The sequence below is a fragment of the Zingiber officinale genome, chromosome 11B (genome assembly GCF_018446385.1).
Source record: "Zingiber officinale cultivar Zhangliang chromosome 11B, Zo_v1.1, whole genome shotgun sequence".
Lineage (NCBI taxonomy): Eukaryota > Viridiplantae > Streptophyta > Magnoliopsida > Zingiberales > Zingiberaceae > Zingiber > Zingiber officinale.
The window spans coordinates 85,700,238-85,709,760 of record NC_056007.1 but is presented as its reverse complement, the minus strand read 5'-3'; the positions used below and the strand labels follow the sequence as shown (position 1 = coordinate 85,709,760).

The following is a 9,523-nucleotide window of genomic DNA, read 5'->3' as shown; positions in this document are numbered from 1 at the left end:
TTGGCTTTGAAGCTCCAGAGGACAAGGAAATAGATAAATGGACAAAAAAGGAGCAGGCCGCCTTCGTGGCGAACGGCAAAGCAGAGTACCATCTGCTAAGCGTTCTTCCGCCTCAAGAAGTCAACAGGATCGGTAAATACAACTCCGCAAAGGAACTTTGGGAGAAGTTCCTCGAGCTGCATGAAGGTACGTCCGAAGCCAAGCTCGCTAGGGGATCTGCTCAGAAACCAGCTCACCGACTGCGACTGGAAGAAGGCGAAATCGTTGCACACCTCGAATAAAGAATAATCACCGGACTCACGAATCTCGGAGAAAAGGTAAGTAACCGAGATTCGCTCAGGTACGTGTTAAATTCATTTCCGAGAAATTCAAAATGGGCATCACTAGTAGATGCTTTTTACATTTCTAAGGACTTAGAAAAAATTTCATTAGAAGAATTTTTTTCAACATTTGAAGTCCATGAGTTAAGATGTGCAGGAATGAAGGAGCCCAAGAACAACGTCGCTCTCAAAGCTTCGAGAGACGAACCTGAGTCAGAATCCTCTCTCGACGACGAGGAAATGGTAATGATGGTAAGAAGATTCAAGAAACTCTGTAAATCTAGATCTACTAACCATCTGCAGGGAAAGAAGAAAAGGACGGTCCGCTGCTACCACTGCGACGAAGAAGGGCACGTCAAGGACAACTGCCTCAAGCTGAAGAACAAAGACAAGGAGAAGGGTAAGAAGTCTATCCAGAAACGAAACGCCCTGAAGGCGACGTGGGACGATACGTCATCCGAATCGAAAGTCGAAGCATTCTCTGGACTCCCACTGATGGCGAGCCATCAAGACAACGACTGCGATTCAAGCTCTTCCGAAATGAGCATCGATGAAGGGGGAGACACGTCGGAAGAAAGCAGCAGCTCAGGGGAGAAACGGACAACGAGATCAACAAGGTAAGTCAAGTACGATCTCTTCCTCCCGATAAAATGTTTAAGTTCGTTAAACTTTTAACAAAAGACTGCTGCAAATTAGAAAGTGAAAATAAAAATTTAAAAGTAATTCTAGCTAAGTCTTGTCTCTTAGAAGAATTAGATAAATTAAAATTAAAAAATAAAAAATTAGAATTAGAAAATCAAAATTTGAAAATTCAAATAGATAACTTAAAAAACTATGCATGTTCATCTAAAACCAATTTTAGAAGATTTAATAATTTAAATTAGTACTTTAAATATCACCCGGGACAAATTAGGAACATTTCAAGAAAATATGTCCCTAAAAACTTTTTAGTTAATCCAGTAGGTTGGAACCTATATTGGGTTCCTAAATCATGCTTAAATTAATTTTAAAATTAAAATTAGCGCTTTAAGTGAGAAAATTAAACAAAGAATTTCTTTATGAGTCTTTGTCTAAGGAAGTGGTTGTTGCTCCAATAACCAAGAAGGCCTAGTGCCTCGCCACAACCTGGAAGCCAAAATATTGAAATAAATGTTTAATTAACTTACTAATGAAGCATTAATACAAGAATTAATTAGTGCTTGAAAAAGGTTATTCAAAACATTTTATTTCAAATTAGAAATTGACTTACATTTTTTTTTGACTAAGTCATTTTTTAAAAAAAAAAACTTAAAAATGTAAGTTAGGATTTTTTTAAAAAAATTCAAAAAATCTTTTGGATTTTTTTTACTTAGAAATATTCTCAAAAATTATTTTTTCCTAAGTTAAGAACTTTTTTCTTGAAACTAGAAATCTCAGCTTAAATTACTTAGAAAATTTTTCTAAATTTCTTAAAAACTTAGAATTTTTTTTTAAAATACTTTTTCTAAGTCTTTAACCCTTAGATTGTTTTTCTTGGAACCCCATTTTTTGTGATCAAAGGGGGAGAAGGGAAAGTATAAGTCTAGGGGGAGGTAGGTAGATGGATTTAATTTTTTCTATCTTTTTGCACTTAAATTGCAATTTAAGTTAATTTACTTAATTTTATTTTATGTCTATTTTAACCCTAGCTTAACTTGGGTTGATCACACCAAAAAGGGGGAGATTGTTGGAACTCCAAGGTTATTTTGGTGTGATCAACAAGTTAAGGTAGGTCATGTTTGTTTTAACCATGTGTCTAAGTGTGCAAGAGCTTAGGAACATAGGTAGTCAAGCGAAAGACGCAGCTAGCGAGAAGGACGGCAGTCCGAGGGACGAGGTGCTGCGGAAGAGTACACGGGCGGATGAGAAGAAAGCGTGCGGTGGTTCCGAGGGACGAAAGACGGAGCGGAAGATTGCTCGGGGAGCAAGAGACGCAGCTAGCGAGAAGGACGGCACGCGATGCGTCCGAGGGACGAAGACTGCGGATGAGTACGCCGGCGGATGAGAAGGAAACACGCAACGATTCCGAGGGACGAGAAGCCGGAGGGAAGCTCGCTCGGGAAGACCGGAAGTCGGGTTCGGGTGAGCCCTTTTCTGGATGGCAGAGATCACCCAAGCGAGCGGATCTGGAGGAGAAGAACCGGACCGAGGAAGGACTGAACCAGAGAAGAGGTCCCGGACGAAAAAGTCAACGCTGTTGACTTTGGGCTCCGGGGCGCCCGGAGCCATCCGAGGTGCCCGGAACCCTTCCGGGCGCCCGGACCCTGATTTTATCCCCCCAGGGCACCCGGAACCCTTCCAGGCGCCCCGACCAAGGGTATAAATATAGCCTTGGTCCAGAAGCTTTTCATGAGTTCAGAAATTATAACAACACTTGTGTGCTTCCACTACTTTGATTAGCTTCTTTCTTTTTGTGCCTACACTGCTGTAAACGAGGCTTCTCCGCCTGAAGGAGTTCTTAGTGCAACCATCTTCCTTGGATTAACAACCTCCCCGGTTGTAACCAAGTCAAATCCGGTGCCTCGATTTTATGCTTTATTTTCTGCTTAATCTATTTTTCAAGTGTTAGCTTAATTGTTCGAGAAAGGGTTGTATTTTATTCAGGGCTATTCAACCCCCCCTTCTAGCCGGCCCAACGGTCCTACAGTTGCCAACATCGATGTTGATGGAGGGGCTGGATGGAGGTGGTGTCGGCACCGATGCTGGTGTCGTCGTTGGATGGGCACCGAGATGAGTGGGTGAGGCGAGGGAGAGGTGGTGTCGGCGCCCTAAATCGCTGGGATGAGTCACGAGGAGGGATGTGCGACGGGATGGAGAGGAGTGTCGCGCGACGGGATGGAGAGGAGTGTCGCGAATGTGTCAAGGAATTAGGGTTATATTTGGTATAAAAAAGTTTAGGGTTGTAATGTAATCGGATTACATGCTATTTGGCTTGTAATCCCATATTACAAAAGGTTATTATCTTTTGTAATCCAGATTACATTACATTACAAAGTTAGAGTGGTACCAAACAAAATAATATACTTTGTAATATAATCTGGATTATATTACAAGGCAGATTACAGGCTACCAAACGCAACCTTAGGGGTTAGGTTATAGTATTAAGTATAATTTTTTAAAAAAATTGATATATTTTTTTAATATTATAATTGAACCTCTAAATATTAAAGATAAAATTTGATGGGATAATTGAGAGATTATGTAAATATGGAAACAAAATAATAATTAAATAATAAGATTAATTGAGAAATAATTTTATTGAAATTTTTAGGAATTTTATAAGATTTAATCGGGGTTCGTATGACGAGTTAGCGGGGATGTATTTATAGGCTTGGGGAAAGCATGTTTGGACTACCCAAAAGTGAGAGTTGATTGAGGAATTAACCTTAGATTTAATTAAAGATACCTAAGTTTAATTTCCTAAAATTTATTTTTATTTCTTTTTAAGTCCCTCACCTCCGAGCCCTAGCCTCTTCGCCCGATTCCTCCCCTCTCGCCCGACGCTGCCTCTCCCTCACTCGGCGTGGAGCATTGATCCTCCTCATCTTCCCCATCCGACACCGTTTCCTATTCTCCTCGCATACAAAACCCTTCGGCCAAAGGAAAGCCTAAAGCCCTAGCGTCACCTTCCCCTCACGTGCTGCCTCTCGTGATTCCTCATCGTGCTAGCCATCGAGCTTCGACGCCGATGAGTCCCGATCGCCTTCCCTCTGCCCTAGTGTCGACGACCCATTTCTCTTCCACCTCTGGCCACTACAAGTGCTAGCCAACCAGTGACGAGCCTTCCTCTCCCGATGCTCTCAGTTTCTCCTTGCCTCACACCGCCGATTCGTGCCCTAGCTCTCTGAATCGCCGCATTTGTGCGCTATAGCTCTGATCTCTGATTCCCTCTGGCTAATCCTCCATATCTAGGGTTAGTATCAGTTCTTTTACTCTGCTCTGAGGTGAAGCGCTTGGCCAGATTCACTGTACCGGCAAAGCAACACTTCTCCGACTGAATCAACAGTGAAGCATTCGAAATTGGGTAAGTCAGTTGGTTTTGAGTTCTAGATTCATAAGAGCTTTGGGCTTATGGGATGTGGTGTTGACTGAGATGGATGTCCCTGGTTGTAGTTTTGTTTGCAATGTCGGCAATAGATTTCTAGCAGCAACTTCTCCTAGGGCCAGCTACTTTGCTCCAATAGTAGGTATTCTCCTACAGTGAGTTATCGGCTGAGGCATTCAACTCAGGTGAGTTTTGGTTTTATTTTGTTCATGGATTTAAATCCAAAATTAGATAGGGGAAATGGTTGGGATTGCCTAACCTAAATGGATTAAATGATTGGTTAGTTGGATTGGATTAGAATCTGTGATGGATTATGCTTATAGTAAATCCTAATTAGAATGGATTAGTTAGAGTTGATTGAGGAGTCAGATGATCCAATTAGGCTTAATAATCGGATTAGGATTTTGTTTGGCTATTTTGTTTGTAATGAAACTTAGCTATACTGTGCATATTATATGCAGGACGTTGACTCGAGACGAGCGTCTCGACGTAGGATTTCTGGTCATGATCTTATTTTGAGGCGGGTACCTTTGATTTATCTCTTTTGATATTGTCATTATGATATGCATAGTAATTTATAGCTGGTAGTAATAGTTATGTTTTTAGCTACCATTGGTATGTCACTACTTGATACTTAAAGCATACCTTTGTTTGTTATTATCTGTTATGCATTTAGACTTATATTCTTATGTTCTTGCCATGTGTACTTATGATCATATAAGTAGTGACATATATTGTCTTACTGTGTACAGGACTAGTTATTGATATGTGTACCTAGTTTCATGATACTTAGATCGTTGTTGGATTTCTTTACCTTTTGGTATATATTATGGAGGTGTCAGGATTTACATGTTGTAGTGTCATGCGCCATCTTGCATGATTGCATGCTAAGTGATTGTCGGCTCTATTGTTGTTGAACACATCGCCAGTTACATGATTTGCATACACAACTACTCATGGGTTAGTGGCATATCAAGCAGGGTGTGTGCAGTTTGCTCTGTCAAGGCTCCGATGATCCGCTCATGGGAAGCGATGACTGCAACGTGTAGCGGACAGGGATCCCTCCCCTTGACCATGATACATGGAGATGAGAGCTTAGGCTCCCCCACTATGTTTGAGGTAGGAGGATAGGTGTACTCCGACAACATCATGTCCACTCAATCACTTAGGAGTAGTGATGGCAGAGTGCACAGTTGTCATAGCCTTACTCACTCGGTCTCACCATCGTATTTGAGATGGCTGACTGACATCAGGGGTGACTATGTCATTTGCATTATATGCATGGATTACATTTATTGCTTGTGATTGCTGCATTTTGTATGTTGTATTTTTGGTGGTTGCATATGATTAACATACATACAGAAGATATTTTGTTTCTGGTCTGTTGAACCTTATATCCTGATAGGAGGTCCTGGTGAGTACAGTTTTTTCAACCTTTTCAGTTCACATTTCCTATTATTATTCGGGAAACTGTACCACATAATTATTACTGATAGTTATATTTTACTATGCATGTTAGTTTGATACCCGTTGAATCATTGAACTCACACCGTTGCTTTATTTTCCTATTTCAGGTTGAGGCCGTCAGGAGGTTTCAGTTGCTAGTCTCCTTGTCATAAGAATTTTCATTGTGGTTTTTTTGGTTTCCTGTTTATTTTCTTAGAAGCTATGTTCCAAACTTGTATTGGTTTTGCACCTTGGATTTTGTATGGTTTTTCTTAAGGCATTGGACTGGTTAAACTTTCTGCTTGCTTGGTGGGTTTATATTTGGTATGTTTTGCTACGTGCCTGCCGGATGGCAGAAGAGGTAAGTTTGGATGTTTGTTTTCGATTTTTCGTATTGTGATGGCAGCCGGAGGTTGTACTATATAAACTGCATGGATGTTTGTTTATTTTATTGTATATATTCCAGCTGTGTTGGCCGAGGATTGAGGGGCCCTGAGGGCTTGTAGATAAGTTTTAGATTGTCACTCGTACAAAGGAGATGTTGTCGGAATTTTCTCTGGCAGGGACTCCCTCGGGGCGTGACAGATTAAAAAAAATTAAAAAAAACAATAAAAGAAAATTCAATTACATTAAATATAAAAGGCAAAAGTTGATTGGATGACCGAGAGTTTTTTAAAAAAAATAAATAATAAATAATCAATTATATTAGGTACTTATGGGATGTAATAGATAATATATCAAAACTATATATAACCATTATAAGATCTTTCCAAGAATCCTAACTGAACTATTAATTTTTTTTCCAAAATTTGTCTCCAAACTAAGTTGTAATTGTTGGTACAATTTCTCTAGGTCAAGTTGACTACTTTGATTAAGCTTGAGTCTTGATATTTGACAATATATAGATATTACTGGTGTAATTATCCGTATAGGGAGATTGTTGGTGCAATTCTCCATTGGTCAAGATTTTAACCAGTTTTGTGTGAAGAAAAGTCAAGTAGGCCAAGGTTGACTGGATACTTGACTGGAAAGTTCTAACTGGAGGTTAGACAAAGGCAAGTTCAACAGGAAGGTTGACAGAAGAAGAAAATTCAAGTGGATCACTGTTGACTGGACACTTGGTGTAGAAAGTCTTGGTGAGTGAAGCCAGACAGTTAAAATCCCTAGTGAGTGAAACTAGGCAGAAGGAAAATCCTAGTGAGTGAAGCTAGGTGAAAGTCCTTGTGAGTTAAGCCAGACAGTTGAAAGTCTTGGTAAGTGAAGTCAGATAGTTAAAAGCCCTAGTGAGTGAAGCTAGGTAGAAGAAAAATCCTAGTGAGTGAAGCTAGGTGAAAATCCTGGTGAGTGAAACCAGGTAGAAGTCCTGATGAGTGAAGCCAGACATGTGGAAATTCAAATGGATCAAGATTGACCGGGCATCCAGTGATTAGAAGTCCAAGTAGGTCAAAAGATTGACCGGATACTTGGCACAAGGAGAAAAGTCCAAGTGGGTCAAAGAATTGATCGGACACTTGGTGAAGAAGTCCTAGCAGGTCAAGGTCAACCAGATGCTAGGCAAAGAGGATTTCCAACAAGTCAAAATTGATCAGATGTTGGGTAAAGAACTCTAGACTTCGGTTAGGGAAGTTAGGGTTTGGTAATCAACTAGTTTAGTTAATTATCGTAGCTTAATTGATCAGGGTGATTGATTAAAGTTATTTTCACGAAATGCACAGAGAGTGTGGTAAATGATTAAACAGGAAGGCTTAATCTCTTACAGGGTTTATCGCCGAACAGAAAGCTTCCTAATTATTAGGAAGGCTTAATCGATTATTGATTAAGTTCGAAAAACTAGCCATTATCAGCTCGGTAAAAGGCGTTCGCGTGGATTGTCTTTATATCTCTCTTTTCCTCTTCTCATGATTCTCTCTAGTGATCACCGCCAGTTCTTGAGGCTTCTTGGAGACAAATGTTGCTGCACTTCCAAGGTCAAGAGGCGCTTCAAACAAGAAGGAGCAAGCTAGGGTTTCATTGATTGTAATCTTGTAAGATTTCATTTTGTATTAGCTTATATCTTCCTCCTCTTATATTTCTTTGTGAGAAAACTTGTATGAGGTTTCTCCACCTCCGGTTGTTGTCGACAAGGAGTTTATTTGATAGTGGATGTGTGAGAGAGAGCTGGATCTTTGGATTACTCACCTCGTGTGAGGTCGATACCAAGTAAATCATTGGCATTAGTATTGAGAGCTTGCTTCGAGTATATTCCACTGCAAATCATCATTGTCGAAGCACGACAAGCTATTCACCCCCTCCAGCTCCGAAGTATACCAATAAGTGGTATCAAAGTCAAGTTGCTCTTCATCGGACTCATCGCCGGAAGGGCAACGAGCTAGAGGAAGAAGAAGTTGAAGCCCCAAATTTCAACAAGTCAAAGATTTCAAAAGCTCAACTTCAAGATGGATTTCCGAGATAGACTCAGATATTATACAATGATGCCTCCACCATTCACATCCATGAGCTTCGATTTTTGGAAATCAAGAATCAAAAACTTCTTCATGATGGAGCTAGAGCAATGATTTGCTCTAATGGAAGGATTTCAAACTCCAACAAACGACAAGGGCAAGAGCATCAAAAGGAGCAAATAGAGTCAAGAGAAAATCCAAAGATGTGAGACCAATTATAAAGTGACCAAGCTTTTAGTCAATTTATTACACAGTAACATCTTGAACAAGATAGGAGAATTTGAAGATGCTAAGGAGCTTTGGAGAAAGTTGGCAAAGATTCATAAGGCCCCCTCCACTACATCAAATCAAGAGGAATCCAAAGAAGGTAACTCATTGGATCAAGAGGAGGAAGAAGAAGAGTCTGAAGTTGAGAGATGCTCAACAACAGAAGAAGAAGATCAAGAAGCTTCATCCTCAATGGAGTGCAATGAAAAAGGTAAGGAGGTATACTCTTTGTTTTATGTGCAAGAGGATGAAGATGAAGAGGCCTCCACCTCTAGGATTGATGGGGAGCGTCATTCATTGATACTAGAGCAAGAAGAAGCTTCTACTTCCTGGTCAAATGGAGGATCAAGTGTCACCCCTACAAGAAAAGGTATAACAATTTCAACTTGTAATAATAAAGATCATATTATTTACTTTGAATGTAGGAAGAAAGGGCACTATAAGAGTAAGTGTCCCAAATTGGCTAAGAAGAAGGGTCAAGTGGCACCAAAGGGCAAGGAGAAGCCCAAGAAAGTCAGTCCTATGGAATGAAAAGGCAAGGAGCATATTGTGTGCTTCTCTTGCAATCAAAATAGACATTACCGGAGCCAATATCTAAATGGGAAGAAATCGACCAAGCTCAAAGGAGGACGCTTATGTCAAGAGGGAGCTTCTAAGGGGAAACCTAAGGTATCATTTATTGAGTCAATTCCTTTGAGTAATGATAAAAAGCATGCTAGAAATAATTTATATCATTCCAATGCTATCTATCATGAGAATAGAAAGCATGATAGGATTAAGGAAAAATATGTTGTATATCATGCTAAGACAACTCAACCTAAGGCTAGAAAGGTAAATAACAACTTAGGCAATAATTTAAAAAAAAATAGATATATGCCAAAGAAAAATAAAATCATAGTTTTAATGAAAAATTTAAGGTTGAGGATTTGTGGAAGGAAAATCAAATCTTGAGGTCAAAACTTAATAAATTAGAGAGGACCTTCAGA

The 9,523-nt window shown here is 39.9% G+C and overlaps 1 long non-coding RNA gene across 1 annotated transcript; it reads left to right on the top strand.

Annotated features, from left to right (window-relative positions):
* The first annotated feature begins 3,798 nt into the window (after positions 1–3,798).
* On the top strand, positions 3,799–5,554 carry LOC122033341. Its single transcript, XR_006126504.1, has 3 exons — positions 3,799–4,362; positions 4,452–4,568; positions 4,845–5,554. It is a non-coding gene; the product is annotated as an uncharacterized LOC122033341 (long non-coding RNA).
* Positions 5,555–9,523: the final 3,969 nt, after the last annotated feature.